At 47.9% G+C, this 25,376-nt stretch overlaps 1 protein-coding gene and 1 long non-coding RNA gene across 2 annotated transcripts in view; both read right to left on the bottom strand.

Moving 5' to 3' along the window:
- Positions 1 to 25,376, bottom strand: part of CDK8 (cyclin dependent kinase 8) — a 243,372-nt gene that overhangs the window by 68,947 nt on the left and 149,049 nt on the right. The gene's annotated exons all lie outside the window — the stretch shown is intronic.
- On the bottom strand, positions 2,701 to 13,810 carry LOC309615479. Its single transcript, XR_014236866.1, has 2 exons — positions 9,583 to 13,810; positions 2,701 to 9,273 (listed from the first exon to the last, which is right to left on the bottom strand). It is a non-coding gene; the product is annotated as an uncharacterized lncRNA (long non-coding RNA).

Genomic DNA, 25,376 nt, shown 5'->3' with positions numbered 1-25,376 from the left:
GCACCGGCAGCTACAGTTTCTCAGGATGCCAAATGAGATAAAGACTTTTCTGTTCCGTCATTCATTCTACAAATATTGAAGTCAAGCACTGCACTGGGTGATAGGGAGTGAACACTAACGAGATCACACTACATTCAGGGAGCCCGTGATCCAGTGAGGGTGGTGGGGGGGGGGGAGGTGAGAACACCAGTGTTTCTCAAACTCCGGGATCCAAACCGATAGACGGCAGGGGTTTCTTTCCCCTGAGGCCTCTCTCGTTGGGGTGTAGACGGCCACCTCCTCCCTGTGTCCTCACGTGGCCTTTTCTCTGTGCACGTGTGTGTCTGGTGTCTATTCCTCTTCTTATAAGGACACCAGTCATATCGGATTAAGGCCCACCCAATGGCCTCATTTTAATCACCTCTCTACAGGCTCTCTCTCCAAATACTGTCACATTCTGAGGTCCTGGGGGTTAGGACTTCAACGTATGAATCTGGGGTACACAATTCCGCCTATAACGCTAATAAAACTTTATTCCTGTATCTGTGCTGCACTGTGCATCAACACAACTAACTTAGCCTCAAAAAATAAAAAAAATTAGTAGAGCTACCAGGAAACCCTCTTTTCTAGTTACTCTGAAGCTACTGACAAATATGTTGAGAAAACAGTTGCCTTTATCCGGGTCCTCCACTTCCCCACCCCCTCGTATACACACACATCCAGGAGATCAAGTCTGGCTTACTGTCCTCCTTAAACATCTTTGGAACTTCTCCCCTCTTCTGCCGCTGCCTTCATTCAGACCTTCATGATTTCTTTCCTGAATAACAGCATCCTCACCAGTCTCCCTGATTTCCCTGAAACACCCATCCCACCTGAAACACGTGATTTCCCTGAAACACCCATCCCAGCTGAAACACGTGATTTCCCTGAAACACCCATCCCACCTTGCCACGCTCCTGCTCACATCCCTTCAGCCGTGCTCCCATTTACTTCCAGGATTCAGTCCAAACCCTCCAGCATGGTTTAAAATGAGGGCAACCAAATCAAGGAGGTCAAGCGCTGGTGAGGACGTGGAGCCCCTGGAACCCTCATACGTTGCTGGCAGGAAAGCAGGACGGCGAGCCACTCTGGAAAGACAGTTTGGGAGTTTCTTATAAACTAAACATACACTTACCACATGAGCCAGCAATCCCACACCTAGATAATTACCCCAGAAAAATGAAAACCTACATTCACGCAAACACCTGTATAAAAATGTTCAGAGTGGGCTCAGTCATGATTACAAGAACCTGAAACAACCCAAATGTCCCTTAACTGGGGAATGGATAAACAAAGTGTGGGGCATCTATGAAACAGAATACTCTTCAGCGGTAAAAAGAAACCACTCCTGCTACACGCAGCAACACGTATGAATCTTGTATGAATTATGCTAAGATGTCAGGTTGAAGTTACTCAGTTATGACAGTCCTACAAGACTAATAGACTTAGTTAACACATTTTTTTAGATATCTATTCCGTTAAGTGTAAAAACTTTCAAAATGTCTAGTCACTTTGGCGGAATATGTTTCTAAGCTGCATGTATAAATGCAGTATAACGAGCGTATTTTATCCCCTTGTTGATTCCATCAGGCCCTGCCCATCTTTGTTTTACATCAGGTTGGAATGGGGCACGGCCGGGCTTTCACAGACCTGAGAATACAGGGCTCTCTGCCTTTCCCCCAGCTGGCCCCAGGGTGCTGGCTTGTTGAGGATTTCATCTGCTTTTAGGGTTTGGTTTGGTTTTGTCTTTATCTCCTCCTACTCTGTCAGGCTGTGATTTCCTTCCATTTTTCATGTTCGTGCCTCTAGAAGCCTTCTGCATTCTTCTTAAAGGTGCTTCTCACTGGCTGTGAGTTGAACACCAAATAACCAAGTCTGTTGGAATTCTATCTAAAAATTCATGGATTTTTGTCACACATTGTGTGACATCTCTTTTAACTTTTCAGAGATGCTCTAACTTCCTTCCTATATCTTGGTGGTATCACAGATACTTGAGATGGCCATCTAAACGACTGCCAGAGGGGCTTCCCTGGTGGCGCAGTGGTTGAGAATCTGCCTGCCAATGCAGGGGACGCGGGTTCGAGCCCTGGTCTGGGAAGATCCCACATGCCGCGGAGCAACTAGGCCCGTGAGCCACAACTACTGAGCCTGCGCGTCTGGAGCCTGTGCTCCGCAACAAGAGAGGCCACGACAGTGAGAGGCCCGCGCACCGCGATGAAGAGTGGCCCCCGCTTGCCGCAACTAGAGAAAGCCCTCACACAGAAACGGAGACCCAACACAGCTAAAACAAAATATAATTAATTAATTAATTAATTAAAAAAAAAAAAAGTCAGTATGGTAGTTCAACTTCCCTGAGACAGCCATGCTGTAAGGAAGCCCAAATTAGCCACGTGGAGGCAAGGCCCATGGAGGAGGCTGACCCCAGCCTCATTTGTAGCAAATACACACTGATGTATATAGATGTCAAGGGGCCAAATATATGGCACTGACTCTCAAACACTTCAGAAAAAGTCATCTCTAACTCCTATTACATATGATATGATATAATATAATGCAATATAAGGTAATATAATATATGTATATTAGAAAATGTGCAAATAATAAAGCAAATAGGGCAAAACATTAGCAACAGGTGAATCTGGGAGATACGGGGATTCTGTGTACTATTCTTTTTTTGGGGGGGGGCCACGCTGCACAGCTTGGGGAATCTCAGTTCCCTGATCAGGGATTGAATTGGTGCCCCCGGCAGTGAAAGTGCAGAGTCCTAACCACTGGACCGCCAGGGAATTCCCTCTGAGTACTATTCTTATCCTTGCAACTTTTCTGTGTATTTGAAATTACGTGATTTCAAATTAAAAGTTACTAAAGAATAAATCCTGGCATGGACATATTTTTCCTTGTGGATACATAGTTCTATTTACACAGTATTGACTCATGAATGACAGTGGCCCAGAGAAGCCACTCAGCCTTGCTGGGTTTCTGGGTTTCCGCTAATGAGAAGGAAGCCCCCGCGTTCAGCCAAGCCCTCTGGGTGACCCAGAGTAAAAGCTGACACCCTCCCTGTCGGTCCACGTGGGTTGGGACGCAAGTGCGAGTGTTGTGTTTCATGTACGTTTGTCTTGGCTCCAACAGGGCAGGGACCAGGCCACTGGCATTCATTCGTGTAAGCAATCATTCATTTATTCACATATTCATTTAATTTAATCCAGCGTTTATGGGATGCCTACTCTGATCATCAACCTGGCTTTCCTCTCTCATATGAGCTAGAACAATTTCACACCTAACGTGCTTACTCAAGATGCTAAGTGGCATGCCCTAACTCGGGCTGGCAGTGTGGCCTCTGGGGGAGCGGCTGAGGGGGTTCCAGGGGCCATCAGATTTTGCCTGGGCCACAGGTGGAAAAACAAGCCCCAGCTCTCCCTCTTCAGATGCAGCAATACTGGCCTCATTTTTCTTTGCACCTCCTATGGTACAGCCATTCAGTACCGCTGACTTAAGGGGAACCCCACCCTCATCTTCATGGCTCGCAATCATTCAATGCTGAGCTGACTTTGGAAGCCACCATGTGCCCTGTGCTGTATCTTAATTCATGGTTACGAAGGGGTGGTATCATAGAATTTTTATTTGATGACTTCTGTAGTTCCCATTTCATGTAATTTTCACAGGAAGAAGGCTCATGTGAGCCCCCTGGTCCTGATCTGCGCTTTCCTCTACGACCTCCTGAATCTCGGATTTCTCAGCCCGTTTCCTCCGCAGCAGGGGCTTGTCTGGTGCAATCAGAGGCGACCTTAATTGGAATCTAGATCTAACATCTCCCTCCGTTAGTTTCAGAAAAAGACCGCTCTGAGCAGCCTGCAGGCTGCTGGGCGGTGATGAGGAGAGGAAAGATGACACTCACGTGACGGATGGAGGCTCGGAGTTAGGGGTCCCTATGCTTCCGAGTGGTCCCCGTGTTCAAGCACCTCTGGCAGGAGAGAATTAGCTTGGGGACCTCCCCTCCTGTGCTCGTCCTTTCCTGGCCCTCTCCTCCCACCTCTGACCCTGTAGGTTTGGTCCAGGGGGGAAGAGGACAGGCCGAGAAAAGGAAGAAAGGGCAGACTGGGGATGGGGAGGTCGCAGAGGAGGGAAACCTGCTCACCTCTCCCTCCCCCAGTCCAGCCTGTAGCTGAAAAACAGCTCCTGTTGCTTTAACTTAACTCTAACCTCCCCGGCTGGGGTGTAGAAGCCTTCGGCATAGCAAAGCTGCTTTTAGCATTTGCCATTCCAAGCTGAGAGGGGAATTATGTGAGGAAAGCACTCTTATTTCTTCTCTCCCATCCTGGAGGAGAGCCTCATGCTAGTAAATAAGAAAAATGTTTAAAAAACAACAAAAAGCCCTTCAGTAGACTGTACTCCTAGATGTATGCCCTAAGAAATTCTGTAAAATAAAGCTGACCTGAGGGGGGTGATACAATGAATCAGAAATATTGCCAAACAGGAAAACGGATGGAAGAGAATATTGAAAATATTACCTGCCTATAAACCTCTGCTCGTGGAACACAAGTCACCTGGGATATACCAGCTGGTAAGCTACAAGCCAGCTTTCAACAGGCACACCTACTGTCATCTACATTTTAATTATCACATTTTTATGAGGCTGTTACATCTTAATGAAATACGAATTTGTTTACCCAAAATTCTCTTTGCCATATGGCTCAATAATTGGGCCTGTCTCATAAGCTTCACGGGGTCAGGGAGGAGAATAATGGTGCTTCAGAAGAACACAATCTTCCAGAAGAATGCTGTCCCAGCCGTAACCCAGAGGTGCTGTCCACTTAGCCTCGGAGCCGGCCTTGAGGGCTTCAAATGCCATTTGAAAAATCTCTCTTCAGAAGACTTGTCTTTCACTGTGCTCTCAAAATGTGTGAGGGATTTGAATTGACTTAAAGTGGACAGAAAATACAGAAACCACCCTCACATCTGGCAGGGAAGGGCTGCCTCATCTGAGGTTTTCCCATTCCTGACAAAGGAACATTTTATTTTGTCATAGTAGGGAAAAGCTTTAGCTTTCTTCCGAAATGGCGTATTTTGTGGGGAGATAAAGGCTCCTTCTACCCTGCAAGGAGGAGAAAGCTTTCTAATAAATCCAGCTCTCCTTCATTTCATTTAGAAATTCTCTCCTGGAACTATAATCAATATCCTGGGATAAACCATAATGGAAAAGAATATAAAAAAAGAATGGATGTATATGTATAACTGAGTCACTTTGCTGTACAGCAGAAATTAACACAACATTGGAAATCAACTATACTCCAATAAAATTTTTAAAAATCTCTCCTGGTGATCCTCAGAATTAGTCTGAAGACCCGAGGGGTGAGTAGAAGTTAACAGCCTCAGGGGTTCTCCATGACTTTCTCATTTCTTCTGTCCTGATCTTGGGCTGCCCGAACGCAGACAAGGGATAAAGAGGCCTCACCGTTTTCACAGGAAGGATAGTTGTTCTCTCCCTGTGTTAACAGGAACGGAAAGGCCACGTGCAGAGCTGGGGCGTATCAGGGCTCTAAACCATGCACAGGACAAATGGCAAGGACCTCTCTCTGATTTAGCCCAGAATCGGGCTGGAACCGCCCGCCATTCTCGTTATCATCCCAGGGTCACCCCAAACTGGTCCCAGTGGCTGGAAAAGAGGATAATCCAGAGGCCAAGGGCCAAAGTGGGTGGTGGGTTGGAGTGAGCATGTTGGCCAAGGATTAAGGAGGTGGAAGGCAAGAAGGTACAGCCAAGCTGATTCTAACTCTGGCTGCGGGAAGGTGCCCCCGGGATGCAGGGTTGTGCCCCAGGCAGGGGCTGGCAACGGGCATGCTCCTGAAGGCCTGGCCGGGCAGAGGTTCCAAGGGCCGCCTCTCCTTCCCTGAGCTTTGTGTAGCGCTTCCTGGGATGATGGTGATCACGGTCATCATCAAAGGCATCTTTATCGTTCGGTCAACGTTGCAGTCACATCACACACACATTGCATCAGCGTGAGGTAGCCTGGGTGGCTGGTCACGACCAATTCAGAGACAGAGAAACCAAAGCTCAGAAAGCGTCAATGATTTTTCCCAATCTCACAGCAATGAACTCAGGATCTGAGTTATTCAGAGTATGTGACTCCAAATCCTATGTTCTTTTCAACACCAAGTTTTCTTCCTTAAATCACTCCAAACAAAACAAAACAAAACAAAACCCTAATATGAGAAAAGAGGGCTGGCCTTTCAGGAACGGTTAGTCAGAGTGCTGACTCACGTGTCTGGACAGTCAAGGGCACGATTTTCGAACTAAGGTCATATATCTCACAGCCTTCTGTTTAGACTTTTTTATTCGACAAGTTCAATGTTGCCTGGAAACAGCGAGCAGAAGAAGTGAAAAACCAATATCACCTCTTTTTTTAATCCCAATATGTAATTGAATTTATTACTCAGACGGGAATTCTGATGTTAAAAGTCTATTTTTATATTGCCTTCAGAAAGGCAGCCTCCCTTCACTTTAATAAAATTTATTTGAAATGACTTTGTAAATCTACAAGCGCCTCTGAAATCTCACTGATGGCAACAAAGCTTTCTATTAATCAGACAATGCTGCGTACTGTGGGGAAGGGAATATTACACGGAATACTTACCCTCAAGCTGCTTATCGTCTAGTGGGGATGGGGGGGGATAATCACCATTTCACACGTGGATGAGTGAAATCCCGGAAGGCCAGGGGTGGTGAGGAGGTGAGCAGGGCGCACACATCAGCCCCCGAGGCTGGTGGGTGGGGGAGGGCCGAGGGCTTTGCAGGCCTGGGAAAAGCATAAGCACACAGGCATGGGTGCACTGGCGCAGAGGGGTCTGCGGACAGAGCGTTGTGACAGGCCTGGAGGAAAGTAGAAGACCCACGTGGACAGTTTTGCCAGGACACGTTCTGGCACATCAGACAAAGCAACAGGGCTTTACCTTATACACAATGCAGGGCCTTGGAACGCTTTTGAGCAGGCATGCTAACTGGCTCCTATTGGGGTGAACCTGGATGAAGGGAGCCTTTAGGAGGCTGTTGGACCATAAGTCAGAGAGGAAAACGATGGAGCTTTTCCAGACATGTTTCGGACTTTTTAAATACTCCTCAGCCCTTTCCTTCCTCTCAGTCTTTAACTTCAAGGACCATCCGTCCGTCCATCCATCCGTCCACTTAGCCTGTCAATGACTAAATGTTTACTGTGTCCCATGTGAGCAGGAGCCATCCCCGCCTGCTTGAGGACAACTGATTGATTTAAGTTTCCTTGAAGGCATCAATTTCTAGCCTAGAATATCCGGCAACTCTTGAATCAAATTTTCATGACACTGATGAACTTTCAGTTCTTCCTTGAAGACTTCCTATAAGCACCCAATGTCAGCTAATGAATCAGAAACTGGCCTAGAAACAGAACTTTTTTTGAACTGGAAGGAATCTTAAAGATCATCTCTTTTTACAGAAAAGGGAACAGAAACCTCCAAAATGAAGATGCCTTTCCAAGGGCCGCCAGCTTGTTGGGTGATGGAAGTGGTGCCCACTGGGACCCCACAGCAGCCAGGGTCCGGGGCAGGCACTGCGAGATGGCCAAGTCCTTCCCACCTTCTTAACTCCTTGGTGTTATTTATGTCTGATTTCCAAATAGTGCTAGTCGGTTGTAATAATAGAGTCTACAGAAGGTTTTCTGCCCAACTGCAATCTGGCTGACCTTTCGGCAGTTTTCCTTTGCCAGATCCCAGGGAAAGTCTGAAGGAAAATTAACAACGATGTTGATTTTTTTTTTTAAAGGTTAAAACCTTGATTTTAGTTTTCAGATCACTGCCATTTTATTTCAGCTTTGAAAATTTTCCGGAATTTCCAGATTTTTCTTATATATGAACATACCACTTTCAAAACTACCCAAGCAACCAGGAAGTAGTTAGAATTAACCTGTATAATAACTGACAGGAATGTTATGTGATGCTCAATTCAAGATATCTTCAAAGATGAGTACAGACTATGCCCCGAACAAGGATTTTTTTTCCATCTTCTCTGTAATTTAAGGTTGCATGGTTCAATAGTAAACAACTCCCAGCTGCAAAAAGGAAGTTGGAGACAGACTATAATTTCACATCAAACACAATTCCAAAGAGGTCTGTAATTTGTGATAACGGTATTGTTACTCTGATTGTTTCCTTATATACCGCCTTCCCTTTAACACAAACCTTTACAAAGGATGCCATGTTTTGAAGTATTAGCATCTCCTGTGAAAGAACTGAAGAATTTAAAATGTGCCCACAAGCCCTCAGTCTCGCCATTTGGGTCAAGTGCCTAAGCCCAGCAGATAGACCCTATTTCCAGAAGCTTCTGGGACAGCCTTAAGTTAAGCTGAGGTGAAAAGGACATGTCTTTGGTGGCCTTTTGTTATAAATAGATCTGGTCGTATAACCATTCCTATGTTTCATCCGAGTACAATTCAATTGTGCACACAGAGCCGTGGTCTGAAAGCTATCAGGGCACAGAAGAACTTGGGCGTTTAAAAAATACCCAAATGAGGCAATTTTATGGCCTAGGGTTTCTAACAGAAAACACGCCAAGAGTTACTAAGGAGGTTTCAAAATGTTCCCTTCCTCTTCAGATTCCAGGGTAATGCTCCCCCAAAGCCTCCGGAGATGGTTTGGAATAAATGCCGTGAATTGCAAAGCCAGGGCAACCAGATGCTGATGATGTGGAAAAACACGCTTTAGCAGGACTAGACTACAGGAGGTCTGCGGCCTTTCCCGGGTCCGCTCTGAGCCTCTGGAGGGAGCCTCGGAGACAGGGATTTGCCTGCTGCTTGGGCAGGGGTGGGGGCGCTGAGGAGGGGAGGGGAAGAGAACGTAGGTGCCCTCCAGCCAAGGTGGAGACAGGACTTAGGGACGCTGTGGTTAAGACCGAGCAGTGCCTTGTTCTCTTCCAAACTTCCTCGGGATTCAGGTAGATCTTCTTTTTTTTTTTAACTCATTTAAATATTTTTTTAAATGTTTATTTTGAAATAAATTTCACACTTACACAGAAAAGTTGCAAGAATAATACAAGGATTTTTCATGTACCTTTCACCCAAATGTTAATATATTTAAAAATTTTTCATTTTATACTGGAGTATGGTTGATTTACAATGTTGTGTTAGATTCAGGTGTACAGCAAAGTGATCCAGTTATACATATACATATGTCTATTCTTTTTCAGATTCTTTTCCCACATAGGTTATTACAGAATACTGAGCAGAGTTCCCTGTGCTGTATCAGAGAGATTCTTTTTTTTTTTTTAATTTATTTATTTATTATTTTTTTGGCTGTATTGGGTTTTCTTTTCTGTGCGAGGGCTTCCTCTAGTGCGGCGAGCAGGGGCCACTCTTCATCGCGGTGCGCGGGCCTCTCACTGTCGTGGCCTCTCTTGTTGCGGAGCACAGGCTCCAGACGCGCAGGCTCAGTAGTTGTGGCTCACGGGCCTAGTTGCTCCGCGGCACGTGGGATCCTCCCAGACCAGGGCTCGAACCCGTGTCCCCTGCATTGGCAGGCAGATTCTCAACCACTGCGCCACCAGGGGAGCCCCAGAGAGATTCTTGAAAGGGGGAAAATCCTAAAAATGATGAAGAGAAAGAGGAGGCACCCGCAGACAGTAAGCAGGCGGGAAGCCAGGCGGAGTCTCCAGCTGGCCCTGGAGAGCAGGTGAATAAGCCAGGGGGGACTCTCAGGAAGCAGCGGGTGCCTTTAAAACTAGAGACTGAGGGAGCTGCATTTCAATATGAGACAATGTTCCCGGCTATCTATTTTTAAAAAGAATGTCAAATCACCCCCAAGACAGGCCAGAGCCAATTAAGCTGCTTTTCTTCATCTTCAAAGCCCAGGAGAAGACAGGCCTTGATAATTAACTATATGTCTTTTTCTTTTCCCTTTTCCCAAAGAGGGAAAAACCCCTGCTTTAGCCACAATGGTAAGGAATTGTCCAGATTGGCTGGGGTGGGTGCCCTCCAGGCCAGTGTTTGTATTTTGAAAGCCAATGCCATTCAAACAAAGCAAAACAAAACCTTCTTTAATCTGGTCTTCAAGCCAGAAACTAACAAACCTAGTTTTAGGAAATTCATCCCGTGGAATTTCCACCTGTAGGAGTTTCTTTAGATTCCCAGGGCTGCCGGAGCAAAGTACCACAAGCTGGGCGCTGAGAACAGCAGGAATTTACTGCCTCACAGTCCTGGAGGCCAGAAGTCTAAGATCAAGGGGTCAGCAGGGCCTCGCTCCCTCTGAAACCTGTGGGGAAGAGTCCATTCCAGGACGCCCCCCTCCTTGGGCTTCCGGTGGCCTCAGGGCTTCTTGACTTGTAGGTGCCCGTCTTCTCCCTGTGTCTTCAGGTCGTCTTCCCTCTGTGTGTGTGTGTCCGGGTCCAAATTTCCCATTTTCAAGAGGACACAGTCACGCTGGATTGGAGCGCACCCTCATGGCCTCATTTTAACTTGATCGCCTCTGTAAAGGCCTTGTCTCCAAACAAGGTCACATTCTGAGGTCCTGGGGGGTTAGGACTCCAACATATCTTTTTCAGGGGACACAATTTAATATATAACAGGGGCTTCCCTGGTGGCGCAGTGGTTGAGAATCCGCCTGCCAGTGCAGGGAACACGGGTTCGATCCCTGGTCCGGGAAGATCCCACATGCCGCGGAGCAACTAAGCTCGTGCACCACAACTACTGAGCCTGTGCTCTAGAGCCCATGAGCCACAACTACTGAGCCCACATGCTGCAACTACTGAAGCCCACGCGCCTAGAGCCCGTGCTCTGCAGCAAGAGAAGCCACCGCAATGAGAAGCCCACGCACTGCAATGAAGAGTAGCCCCCGCTCGCCGCAATTAGAGAAAGCCCGCACGCAGCAACGAGGACCCAACACAGCCAAAATAAATAAATAAAATAAACAAATAAATTAAAAAAAAAATATATATATATATAACAGGGTTTGGGGTGAGAACGTGGATGGGGCATGATACTCCGGCCTGACCTGCTTCCGCCGGAGGCTGGACCACCCCAAGGGTGGACCCTGCACATGTCCAGAAGCGCTGCCGAAGGCCCCAGGGCTGAAAGCTCCAGAGGTCCTGGGTCTGTTCATATCCAACCCTCTCCCGCAGGTTTTGAATTCAACCTGCAGAAGACTTTTTTTTCTTCCTAGGGAATTCATCTTCAATTTTGAAAGAAAAATTAGTAGAAAAATGGGGTTCACTTACCTTCCATTTAAACGTGACATATTAAACACCAACTTTTTATATATTTTAATTTTTTTATAAGTTTATTTATTTATTATTTTTCGCTGCGTTGGGTCTTCGTTGCTACACGCCGGCTTTCTCTAGTTGTGGCAAGCAGGGGCTACTCTTCATTGCAGTGCGTGGGGTTCTCATTGCAGTGGCTTCTCATGTGGAACACGGGCTTCAGTAGTTGTGGCACGCGGGCTCAGTAGTTGTGGCGCACGGGCTTAGTTGCTCCGCGGCATGTGGGATATTCCTGGACCAGGGCTCGAACCCGTGTCCCCTGCATTGGCAGGCAGATTCTTAACCACTGCGCCACCAGGGAAGTCCCAACACCAACTTTTTAATCTCCTTTTTCTCCCACACCCTGCTAAGATGACAGTAAGGCAATAAAAATTATTCTTAAAGTATTAATAATGATTCCAAGTATATGACATTCTGGAAAAGGGAAAACTATGAAGAAGTAAAAGGATCAGGGGTTGCCAAGGATGGGGGAGGAGAGAGAGGAACAGCCAGAGCACAGGGGATTTTTAGAGCAGTGAGAGTATTCTGTTTGATACCATATTGGTGAATATATGTCATTACACATTTGTCCAAACCATAGAACGTACACCACCACGAGTGATCCCTGGTGTAATCTGCGGGCTCTGGGGGATGGGGATGTGTGAATGTGGGTTCATGGATTGACTGGAACAAATGCACGCCTCCCATGGGGACGTTTATTGGGGTACGGGGGACGCTGCCTATGTGGGGCAAGAGGTATATGGGAAATCTCTGCACCTCCTGCTCAATCTAGCTGTGAATCTAAGACCACTCTAAAAGATAGTTTAATTATTAAAAATATTAATTAACCCCAAAGACAAGGAGCACAAAAAGGAGGGAAACTAGACACTGTTTGGAAGGCTCACATTAGGGGGAGGCGTGGATGAGGAAGCATGGGTGGGCAGGGCTGCGGGAGGACCGGACCAGCCCCCGACCATCCCCCGCCTGCCTGTGTGCCGCGGCTTGGAGGCGTGCCCAGGTGGCGGGTGGGTCCGCGCAGCGATGCAGAGCCGGCGGTCACAGTGGCCCCCTTGCACGCTGGCCGTCTTACTGAGCTGGGACTCTGTCCCTTCTACAGGCCTTTTCTCCTGAAGAGAAGCCCTCCGCTGGGCCGGCTGTGGTGGGGGAGGCATGAACGGCCCCCCAGGTGGGGAAGGAGGCCGGAGAGGGTCTCATGCCCGCGCGCTCCCGTTGTCCGCTGTGCTCAGGGTTACCTCACCCGCTCCCAGGGCCCGTCCCTGAGACCCCTGGCTCTGCGGAGAGCGAGGCACAGGGCGGCGGGGGGCCTGTCCCCCACCCACCTGACAGGCGGCCCCGCGGCAGGAATCACCTGCTGCTTCACCTGCCCCGCACCCCGTCTCGCTCGCCTTCATTCTGTGAATAGATGACCACTTACCTGTATCAAAATCCAGACACTTGTTTGGCTGGACCTAGAGCGTATTGTGTTTAGCAAATAAGTCAGACAGAGAAAAACAAATACTCTATGTTATCACTTGTATGTGGAATCTAAAAAAATGAAACAAATAAATGAATATAGCAGAACAGAAACAGAGTCACAGACATAGAGAACAAGCCAGTGGTTACCAGTGGGGAGAAGGAAGCGGGGAGGGCAAGATAAGGGGTAGGGGATTAAGAGACACAAACTACTATGTGTGAAATAGATAAGCAACCAAGATATAGTGTACAGCACAAGGAAATAGAACCATTATTTTGTAATAACTTTAAATGGAGTATAATATAAAAAAATGTTGACTCACTATGCTGTACACCTGAAACTAATATAATGTTATAAATCAACTACACTTCGATTACAAAAAAAAAAAAATCCAAGTACTTGTAGAAAGGTGTATATTTTGAGACCTCTTACCTCTGGCTCCTTCCTCTCCCACCCATCCCCCTTTCCTCTACAGGTAACTATTTTTATGGGTCTTTTGCAACTCCCAACCTGTCCTAGTTCCCTCCCGCCTTTATTGGGCGGCGGGGGTGGGAGGTTTATGGTGAGGTGTCAGGCTTCCCACTCTGCTAAATTGGTTTCTACTCATTTCATCTTCCAAATATTTGTTGAAATACTCTGTCATCTGCTCTCCCATTTTTTCCTCCTTGTGAGTTTATACTTCAAACAATTTCTTCATTGTCATTTTAGTGGCCTCATGGGGGAATGGAGAAAAAATCAGCAGATTTCATTCCTGCACCCTCATGCTCTCTCTGTTAACCCTGAACAGATTGCACAATAGAACTTACTGGAAAAGACACAAAGCTGATGTGTACAGTTTGACACCTAAAGGGCAAACGCTCACTGAACCATCGCCAGGCCCAAATATAGGACATGACTGAACCACAGAAGACCCCCCCATGCCCCTGACGCCCACAGCTCCTGCCCCCATGACGGCACTTTAGGCTAATGCTTGTCACCACGGGGAAGCTGGGTGAAGGGTACATGGGACTCTGTCCTGTTCCTGCAACTTCATGGAGGTTTATAATCATTTCAAAATAAAAAGCTTATACAATGTAAATATGTAAAAAGCTTATACATATATATATATAAAATGATGATTTACATGTACATCAAAATGTGAACCGACTTTTATACCTTTTGTGAGAGTTACATTCACATACCCAACTGGATAAGTTGGGTTGGGATAATTCAGAAAAATTATTTGGAAAAGCACATGTTCACCATTTGCTGTCTGTTTAGAAAATATATAAGAAAAACTGGCAGACAAGGAAAGTAGAATTCAAAATTTGTAGATACTATTACTATCTCCATTTTCATGATGAGAAAAGAGGGGTGCACTGTAAGATGCCCAAGGTCACACGGCTTGCATGGAAATGGCCTTGGTGCTTGTCCAGTGTGAACCTTATGTTGTTGTCACTCAAACTTACAGGGTGTCACTTCCCCAGAGACACTGGTGACCCATCTACAACCACCTTTAACGCTTCACGCTCTCCAAAGCATAACCACTTTTCCTCCAGAGCGGTTATTATCAACCGACACAGTATTATACACTCACTCATATTCTTTTTATTGGCCATCTTCCCCCCCGTCCCCAGTATATAAACCCCATGAGGGGTTTTGTCTGCCTTATTGATCTCTGATCCCTAGTGCCCGGAAAAATGCCTGACACGTAGTAGGCATGTAAGAAACATGAGGTTAATGTAAAAAAATAAATTCATTTTTAAAACAAAGGAATGTATATAAACCTTAAGAGAAAAATAACTCTATAGGAGTGCCCTAAATAGGAAGCCTTCTTGCTTAGTTTGAAACCAAAGGCTAGGGAAAAACTTGTCTTCCTCATTATGGATTTTTTTCCAAAATCTTAGACTGAGTGTGTATCAGAAAACCATCAAAATGTTGCAGGCAACATAATATTAACAGGGCATCTAGCATTTCCTACTAGCTTCATGTCCTTAAAAAGTTAGTAATTGAATTAATAAGTGTAACAACGGTTATCATGAAATCTACACTGTCACTGAAAATTCAGCTTTCCTCACTGGCATGTTCGAATCCCCTCTAGCCTCTGTAGGCAGCTGCCCACGTTCTCCTGGTTTGTATGGAGCAGGGGCCCTTTGATCATGGTGCTGATTCCTTGCATTTAGCTGTTATACCTGTTAGTTAAGACAATATTTCCCCAACTATGGTCCATGTAAGAAAACATTTCACTCGATAAGAAATCCTTGGGACTTCCCTGGCGGTCCAGTGGTTAAGACTCCGAGATTCCAGTGCAGGAGGCACGGGCTCGATCCCCGGTTGGGGAACTAAGATCCCGTGTGCTGCGTGGTGTGGCCAAAAAGATAAAAAATAATAATAATACATTTTTAAAAAAGAAAAGAAATCCTATATTTTCGTGTACTCGAGAAAAGGTAACTGATATTCTCACAAGCTGGCCCAAGGAAGCCTGAGGCTATTATGCTGAGTCCGTATGATAATGCGACACAGAAAGTCATTTAGAGGTAATCAATTTCCAAGTAGTACTCAACTTTGAAGTCATTCTTTTCACACCCCAGTCCTTCTGACACCTCTCACCTCACTGCGGGCTGAGAGAAGTAATTTCCAGGCAGGGGAAGGAGAAGCACGGGCCTCCGGAATCTCACCCCACAGAGGCAAATCTAGCCCATGGGGAAAAGGGAGGACCCTCATTCTATTTGGATGGGTTGCTCAACATTTATATGCCTCCATTTCCTCATCTCTAAAATGGGGATACTAGTAGTACTTATCCAGTAGGGTTGGGATGAGGATAGAACAAGTTAATACATTCACATACCTAGAAAACGTTAACTCTTCCTGTCTCACTAGAACTTAAGCTTACTGAGGGCAAAGATGTGGTCTCTTTTGGGGAATGCAGTGCTCCAGTGCCTATCCAGGGCTGGCATGTGGTGAGCACTCATAAAAATATTTGCAGCACAAATGAATGACAAATTCTAGCATAGCAAGGATCTGTGCAGTAGCACAGTAGGAAGGGCAGCAACTGTATCTATTGAAATAATGCCGAGAGCTGCATAGTTAATATCTGAATTTAAGCAATTACAAAGGAAGAGTTCTGTCTATGATTGGCAAATCCACGCTGATAGAAGGGAGTTAGGTCCCACTGTGGGCTGGCACTGGTATGAAAGAGCACACGGCACATAGAGCATCAAAACCAGGGCAACAGGGCTTCCCTGGTGGCGCAGTGGTTGAGAATCTGCCTGCCAATGCAGGGGACACAGGTTCAGGCCCTGGTCTGGGAAGATCCCATGTGCCGCGGAGCAGCTGGGCCCGTGAGCCGCAATTACTGAGCCTGCGCGTCTGGAGCCTGTGCTCCCCAACAAGAGAGGCCGCGATAGTGAGAGGCCCGCGCACCGCGATGAAGAGTGGCCCCCGCTTGCCGCAACTAGAGAAAGCCCTCACACAGAAAACGAAGACCCAACACAGCCAAAAGTAAATAAATAAATTAATTAAAACAAACAAACAAAAAAAACCAGGGCAACAGATAAGAGCAGTGACTTTTCCTCGATCACTCCTGGATAAAGATATCAATTCCCCAGGAAGGAGAGATTCGATGTTAAGAACAAAACAAGGTTCCAGTTTCCCGAACATTTGAGGACAACCAGCTGGCCGTGGCATCTCTTTCCCCAGCTCTGCACACCCAGCTCCAACTTCAGCTGCCCCATCACATGATTCTCAGATTCCTCACTGCCCTGAAAGTACTCCTAGCTACTTTCTGGTTGTCTTAACACGTGGTTCCGGATGGGAGACTCTGCATGCTACCAGCCGGCACAGAGAACAGCAGGAGTTCTAGAAACCACACTTTATTAACACCGCCTAACAAGCAGCAGCTGTCACAGTGACTACTTCACACTGGTGGATTCCTGGGAGACCCACGCTGAATCACTAAGCCACCAAGTCCTCTACACTTGGCTTCCTTTCAAGTCAGGTAGCTGCCTCCCAGGTCTGGAAGAGCTAACTGTCTTAGGCGGTCAGTGGAATATTTTTCCTTTGGAAAGTTATATTCATATTTTCTGTTATAAAAATTTAATTATGGAACTGATGGGAATTCCCCAGTGGTCCAGTGGTTAGGACTCTCCTCCTTCACGGCCGAGGGCCCAGGTTCGATCCCTGGTCAGGGAACTAAGATTCCGCAATCCAAGAGGCCAAATAAATAAACAATAAAATTTTAATTATGGAACTAAAAATTTAGAAGAGAAAGAAATCATCCATGATCCTGCCACCCTTCTGCCATCACTGTTCTATTGTAGCAAAGTTGATGGCAGGTTTTTTTCCGTCTCTATCGAGTACACGAATACTATCAATTTTACATCCTAATTTTTTCCCGTGAATTTACCATCTTCTTGTCTTTTGTAATGGCTGAATAATATTCCTTACAGGGGATTTACAGGGTTTATGTAACCATTCTCCCGTCATCAAGCATTTAAAGTGTTTACTGTTCTTTCATGCTAGTAAGTAGTGCTATAATAAGCATAGTCGTGAACGTAGATTTTTCAGGATTTAGGATTATTTACTTAGGCGAATTCCCAGAGGCAGACTTACTTGCACACTGGATTGGGGAAGAGATTGACCTTTTTACCAAGGACCAAATAGACTAAGCTGTTTTTCGAGAAAATCAAGTTACCCATCTCCAAGGAAGCCCTAAAATAATTGTTATTATTTTTTTAAAAGTTTTTAAAAAGCAAATATTCTTAGGGAAGCTAACGATGAGGCAGAATTCAACGAATCTGGGAACCACGCTTCTTGGCTCCGAGTTGGAGCAGATTCTCGTCAGCCCTTCCGTCTGACTAGTAAATGGAATGGGGGTGAACATGGCCTTTTCTTTCAACACCCTGAGGTCCATCATCTATATTTCACGTCAAGTTGCAGAGGAAGCAGGATTGATACACCCTGTGGGTCCATCTCCCTGTTTAGCCCTCCCCCACGTTATTATCAAGAGCCCATTTTAATGAGTGTCAGCATACTCGATGAAGGACAGGATTGCCGTGAGGGTTGGAGTTTTGCCTCCAGACCTGGGAAGGCCTGGGGATCGCATCACCCTTCCCCTGCCCGGCACCTTCCTCCCAGACCTCATCCCTCTCCCCCCGCCCCAAGCACTGGGTAGAAAAGCTGGGCTGAAGGAAAGCTCATCCCCTACAGTCCCAACACCAGGGATGGTTCTAATTACTCAGGAGTTCCTTCCCTCACCGCCCGTGGAAATAAACAGGGTCATGGAGACTGGGGACCAGCTGTCACACCGTCTGTGCCTCTAAGAATGGAAACCCACCAGCTCTGTTCCTCTCGCCTAGTCTGGCCCTTCATCCAGGGGTGTCTCTGACACTCCCTCCCCACACACACACAAAAAAAGCCCTCTTAGGCCCCGTGACACTGTTCCCTTCACAGGTATTTATTTTGGCAAGAGGAAATGGCACGGGTCACACTGTCTGAAAGAGGCAGGCGGGATGGGCTGGACCTGGGACTTGAAGGCGCCAGAAACTTCAGTCTGCCTGGTGACTTACAGGCCACTACAGTGCTGTCTGCGATGCTGGAGGCCTTCCTGCCCTTTGTTTTCCTGTCTTTGATTCAGGAGGAAAGAAGGGCGCGTGGGAAGCAGGGAGGATGCAGAGCCAGCCCTGGGAGGTGCCTAACTGTCTCCTGCTGAGCATCCGTGTGGCCAAGGTCGCTCCTGCACCTGTGCTGGGGACCGGACGTTGCGCCCCGACAAAATTCTTAGGCTGGATCCCAACCCCCAGGGTGATGATGTGAGGAGGCGGGGCCTTTGGGAAGTGATAAGGTCATGAGGAGGGAGCCCTCGTGAATGGGATTAGTGTCCTTATAAAAGAGGTCCCAGAGAGGTGGGGTCACAGGGAGAAGGTGACCATTGGTGACCCGGGGAACAGGCACTCACCAGACACCGGCTCTGTTGGTGCCTTGATCTTGGACTTCCCAGCCTCCAGACTGTGAAAAATAAATGTCTGTTGTCTACGTCACCTAGTATTTTTGTTATAGCTGCCCAGACAAAGACAGACATTTAAAACCAGGGCTGGTTGCCTAAGCCCCGAGCGTGCAGGGCTGTGTCCTCAGGGCAGTGCTGGGAGGTGGCAGGGTGGGAGGGTAATAGACTGGACTGGTCCCCTCTCTGCCTCTGACATCCCGTGTAACCCTGGGGGCATCACTCGGGCCCGCGGGGTTTGGGGTACTCATCGATGAGACACATTGTGTAGAGTGACGGATGATGTGGCCTCCAAGTTGTTCTGGGACAGCCCAGGAGTCTGCGACACCGACTGTTAATTGCACAATGGACTTAATTCTAGGGACCACGCTCAACCCAGCAGCTCAGACCATTCTCCGTGGAAAGAAAAGCATCACTGCTGCTCTTCCTGATCCTGAGGTCCATCATCTATATTTCACGTCAAGTTGCAGAGGAAGCAGGAACTGTGAAGGGACAGTGAATCCCATTTCATCTCATTCTAATAACAGCACTGTCATGTCCACACCTCCTCACAGACCGCTGTGTTTTACCACCGGGGGCGCTGAAAGCTTGGCGATGTTGTTCGTCCTGGGAGGGGTCCTTCCCCAGGGACCTCCCATCGACAGAAAACACAGTGTTTCATCTGCTATTTACAGCTTGGGGCACTTTCTCTCCCCATGCCTCCCTGCTTTTGAGATTCTGGTTCCATTCAACAGACACCACATTAAATCCCCACAGAGAGGAAGAACAAGGTACCCGCCGCACACGTTACAGCGAGGCCATGCTGGGTGAACAGATGGGCTCTCTCGTCTCCGAGGACCTGAGGTCCGACTGGCACCAGGCAGGGATGCCACCAGCCCCCGCCTGCCCTGCTGGGCTCAGGTCTATAAATGGCATCTGCCTTCCAGCTGGAGAAAGCAACTGCCTTCGAGCAGTTCCCCCCTGTCACTTCAGGTACATTTTCAGGTCTTCTGGAAAAATAATATTCCGTTGTGAACACAGGGCGAATGAATGTAAGCAACTCTGGCTCCAAAAGTGGTTCCTTCAGGGCCATCCTTCCTCACCAGAAAAGAAACACTTCGTCTTCTGAGTTCAATGAATTCCGCCCGCTGCCTGTTAGGTTGCTCACAAGTTGCTGGGCTACCAAGGGGGGATTGGGGTTTAAAGCATCTTTTACTGGCTGTCGGCCACAGTTTCATCTACTATTGGAATCTGATATTAGCAATGACTTCTTGGAGACGGGAAGTGCCTGAAATTGCCCTGTCTAGAAAAATGCGGGTCGATGGATTTCTTAATAAATATGTAAAAGCGAGGACTTCTGTGAATCCAGGCTGACTAATGCCAAGTGGTAATTAACTCGCGTGCGTTCTTGGGTTTTCAAAGCCAAGTGGGAACAACTTATAAAACAAATGTTTTCTCATGAGAGGGGGAATTGCAGGCTCGTGCCAGAACCCGCTCCTTCTGGGAAGTGACCTAGTGAATCTTTCAAACTCATTCACTTCCTCCCAGCAGCTGCTTGTTTCCTCCTGGTGATGTTAGAGACAAAACTTGAGCCCTGTAGGACTTGAACTTGATTTCTGTAAGATGGTTAGAGATGAGGGTGTGGCCATGTATTCATCCAACAGTGTTGAGTGGCCATCAGGTACAGGTACTGCAGACACAGTAGGTGAGATTTAGTCCACAGGTGACAATGGAGGGTGATTATTACTAGCCTGGAGATGCCACAGGAGCGCCCCAAAGGAAGTGCTGTGATACCTAAGGTGAAACCTGAGGGCTGTAGACTGTCCCTGGGCAGATGAAGGTGGTGTGCTTGTGCTCCAGGAAGAAGGAACAGCATATGCAAAGGCCCCAACGTAGGAGAGAGCACGGAAGGAGTGGGCAACAGAGCAAAGTGTGAGCCGGGGGTAGAGGGGGGCGGAGGTGAGGGAGGAGGTGTCTGATGACAAGCCGGGCAGGCACTGGAGAGCTTGAAAGTGCGATGAGTGAATCTGGACTTTATTCTAGAGCAGGGCTTCTTGGCTTTGGCACTACCGACATCTGGGGCTGGATGAGTGTATCGTGGGGCAGGGCAGGTGGCCGTCCTGTACCTTGAGGGATGCTCACCAGGGTCTCTGGCTCACGCCCACAAGAGGCCAGCAGCATCTCCCCAGTCGTGACCATCAGAAGTGTCTCCAGACATTGACAAATGGCCCCCTGGTTGGTGGGGGGTGGAAGATCTCCCCCTGCTGAGGACCCTTGCTCCAGGGACCATGCGGAGCGTGGAAGGGTCTCGAGCAGCCCCGAGGCCCTGAGAGCAGGAAAGTCTGCAGCATGAGTTGACGGTCCTCTCCTCTGCTGTCACTCCCCATCTCCCTCCCCTCCTCAGCGTGAGCTTCCTGTGGGCATCAGACGCTGCAGGAGAAAAAGCAGTTGCTATGTCTTTACTCAGAAACTGGAACCAGAAAGACTTTCCTCTTCTGATGAATTGGTGTACTTACCTTTATGATGCCAGAGCCCTGAACGGTTTCCCAAAAGCATAGACTCGTCTTTCCACTCAGCTCCATCAGCCTCTCTGAGCAGGTGTGAGTTGCCCACTGGGGCCCAAGGGGAGTGGACACAGCAGCTGGGCAGGCGGGGACCTCGGGAACCGATGTTGTATGTCTCCGTCTCCCGTCCAGCTGTGGGACCATTGCGTAGGATTTTGGAATTGTTCAAGAAAAACAGGAAATCCAGACTTCTGTGTAAAATCTCCCAATGTTTAACTATTGGCAATAAATTAAACAGTGTTTAAGGCATGGGCCAGGCTCAATCCAATAGTCTTCGGGATTTTTTCTCCTCAAGGCTTGTTTGTAACCTCTCAATCTGTGGTTTTTGTTTTGATCTTTAAAAAAAAAATGTAACCCTTTTTTCTTTTCTTTTTTTTTTTAATATTTATTTATTTGTTTGGCTGCATTGGGTCTTAGTTGCGGCACTCGGGCTCTCCAGTTGTGGCGAGCAGGCTCAGCAGTTGCGGCACGTGGGTCCTAGAGCCCACGGGCTTAGTTGCCCCGAGGCAGGTGGGATCTTAGTTTCCCGACCAGGATCAAACCCACGTCCCCTGCATTGGTAGGCGGATTCTTAACCACTGGACCACCAGGGAAGTCCCTATCCCTTTTTTCTTTTTGCTCTGGTTTTAATTTTTTTAACTTCATTTTTTCTTCTTGGAAGTAGAGGATTGTGCTGTGTGTCTTCTATTAGCCCCACCCAAATCCATTTCCGTCTTTCCCCACCTCGCCCTGGGTCCTGGGAACAATGGCAGGTCTCGCCTGGTGACACCGGCAGGGTTCAGGGGACGGAACTGAGTTGGAAGAGTTCCCCCAAGCCCCCCCTCCGTCTGCTGACCCCCTGTGGGAGCTGGCTCAGGTTGGGCAGCCTTGCCTACAGCACCTTCTCTGGGCCCTGGAATCTGCTCCCTGCTCCCCATCCTTCTAGGGCAGGTGACCCAGGAAGCCTTGACACCTTCACCATAACCTTGTTGGTCTCCCTCAACCCTGCCCAAATCTCCGTGGACAGCCCCATCATCTCTCCTCAGTCATCTAGTCTGAGGGTCCCATTTGCTTCCTGCCAGGGCCTGTGACAGACAAAGTATAAGTCATCCCAAGTAGACCATGGGGAGGTTGGGGGATTGGGTTTGTGAACAGAATATAACTACTAGGTTGGTCTCAGAGGATGGGTATCAACAGAACGATGGGAAACAATAACCCAAGACAAAACCCAATGTCTTGGTTTTTTTTAAGTTTATGCTTTCACTTTATTATCTTGCAACTTTTTACCAAGCAAAAGATAAAATTAACTACAATGTAAACAGTTTATTTTTAAGTATTTAAAGTTATAAAGCTGTTATTAAACTATGCTTAGGGCTTCCCTGGTGGGGCAGTGGTTGAGAGTCCGCCTGCCAATCCAGAGGACACGGGTTCGAGCCCTGGTCTGGGAAGATCCCACATGACCCGGAGCAACTAGGCCCGTGAGCCACAACTACTGAGTCTGCGCGTCTGGAGCCTGTGCTCCGCAACAAGAGAGGCCGCGATAGTGAGAGGCCCGCGCACCGCGATGAAGAGTGGCCCCCGCTTGCCACAACTAGAGAAAGCCCTCGCACAGAAACGAAGACCCAACATAGCCATAAATAAATAAATAAATAAATTTAAACTAATGCTTAATGGAGTACCTGACATAAAGGTTTCTTGAATGAATAATGGAAATTAAACCAGATAATGAAGAAAAGTATTAAATGAAATGAGTCTATATAAAAATAATAGTTTTTGTAAGATAGTAAAGGAATGATTCTAATTTCATATGCATCTCTGAGCAATTGCTTTTAAATTAGGGACTTTTGTGTTGCAGTCTCAGCTCCTGTCATTTTACCTGTGTGGCTGGATACAAGGTATCTCGTCTCTTCAGTTTCCTCATAACACAAACCTCTTCGGCGGCGGAAAGGATTCAATCAGAACATGTGAGGACAGCACTTTGCACTGCTCCTGGCATGGAGGGTGCCCAGTAAATAGAAGAAATCATTAACCAGTCAACCCCTGTTGCCCAGGAAGCTGTGAACTGTTGACAGTTCATGTGTTTATGGAAACATCTGTCCGTTTCCAGCACACAGTGACTTTCGTTTTGTGCAATGACCCTGAATCGATGCATGATTCTAAATGGTCCTCTGGATCATCGAAGAGAGACTGTGTTACATTCAGCCCAGTGGTCAATAGATCCTCACTGTTCCCGCGTTTTGAAAATTCCTGCGACGGTTTCAGTGTCCAGTCCCTCTGTCCTCCCATCCTCCCCTGTGTGTTTCTCGAGGATTGAGATGGAGGCTGACAGGTGACACCTGCAGATCCATTAGCATCACAGGGACGGTTCCCCCACCACCTCCATCGGGAGACCCCGACTCCCTGAGAGCAGGACGTTGCTTCCTTCTGCCTCTGCACTGACTGGGGACTTGCTGTTCCCTTTCTATGTGCCCGTTTCCGTGAGAAGCCTGTTCTCCCGATGTCCTCTTAACTTGCCAGGATGACAGATTTCACGTTAAAATCAGCGTGTCACTTGCTGGGACCATAAGGCCAAACACGCTGAGTTGGGAGAAAGGAAGATGGGAAGGTAGTGGTGATTCAAACCCGATAGAGCTGACACGGAGTAAAGGGAAATATTGAACCCTCTCCTTGTGTTCAACGTGAGACTTGATTCACTCTTAAAAACTGGATTACGTGCCCCTGCAATCCCCCCCCAATAGCTCTACCCCTTAGCCTCTTCTTCAGGGTGAGGTGGTACAAAGTCAAGATCCTGGGTCACAGGCTGTGCTGTCCCATTACACAGCTCCCGGTTCCTTAGCTGTCAGTTTGACTAATCAAATCAACAATGTCTTGACTGGCATTTATTGGATATTTACCATGTGCTAGTCTTTGTGAGGATTATCCCTTTAATCCCCCCCAAACAAACCTATGAAATGGAGACTCTTATCAGCTACCCTATTGGACAGCATGGTGCCCGACAGTGGTAAAATCTGCGGGTTGGGGGCTTCCCTGGTGGCGCAGTGGTTGAGAGTCTGCCTGCCAATGCAGGGGACACGGGTTTGAGCCCTGGTCTGGGAAGATCCCACACGCCGCGGAGCAACTAGGTCCGTGAGCCACAACTACTGAGCCTGCGCATCTGGAGCCTGTGCTCCGCAACAAGAGAGGCCACGACAGTGAGAGGCCCGCGCACCGTGAGGAAGAGTGGTCCCCGCTCGCCGCAACTAGAGAAAGCCCACGCACAGAAACGAAGACCCAGCACAGCCAAAAATAAATAAATAAATAAATAGATTTATTAAAAAAAAAAATCTGCGGGTTGGGCGGGATGACTTAAGATGCATGTGCAGATGGGGAAGAGGTGAGATCCGAGCCCGGGACTGAGTCTAGGGCTCTCAGTGTCTAGAGGGCAGGAGGAGAAGGAAGACCCAGCAACGGAGGCAATGACAAATGAGAGCGTGGAAACCAGAGGCCAAAAGCACTGCCGCGTGCTGGGCTGCATCCCTTACAGAAGGCGAGCGTTTGCTGGGGGAGGGCAGCTTCCAGTGAGAGCCACTGATCAGGCTTCTCCAAGAGAAGGTGGACCCTCCAAGGAAACAGTAGAGGACACTATGGGTGAAGGCAGTGCAGCTAGGAGCTGCACGCTTTCCCCAGGTCTGGGGTATAACCGAGTCACCCCCGAGACCTCAGCCGGCCGTCCGTCGGGGAGATGAACCAGGTCATCCAGGAAGCCATCCTTGGCCATCCTCTGGCCTCCCGCTCATCCGTGGCACCACGCCTACCGTGCGCCAGGCGTGCACTTGGGCTACAAGCATAAATTAGACGTGGCCCACCCTTCCAGAAGCTCATGGCTGGGCAGGAGGAGAGGAAGCCTGGAGCCACATCTCAGGCAGTGGATGGGTAGCCTCTCAGGTCAACATCAAGGAGAAAACATCAAGCATAATCAAAACTACCTGTGGGGAAAATAATCCCCCCAGGAAGTGGTACACTGGCGTCTGAAACACTGCCTCCCAGTAAAGACAATGCAGCCAATTTCCCCGAACAACAGAACAGATGGCGGTTCAGCACCAGAAGACGCGCTTGGCTTGGCTTGCGTTTTGAGGTCATGTTGTATGGA

The sequence above is a fragment of the Balaenoptera borealis genome (assembly GCF_965194805.1).
Source record: "Balaenoptera borealis genome assembly, chromosome: 18".
Lineage (NCBI taxonomy): Eukaryota > Metazoa > Chordata > Mammalia > Artiodactyla > Balaenopteridae > Balaenoptera > Balaenoptera borealis.
This window is presented reverse-complemented; position numbering and strand designations above follow the sequence as displayed.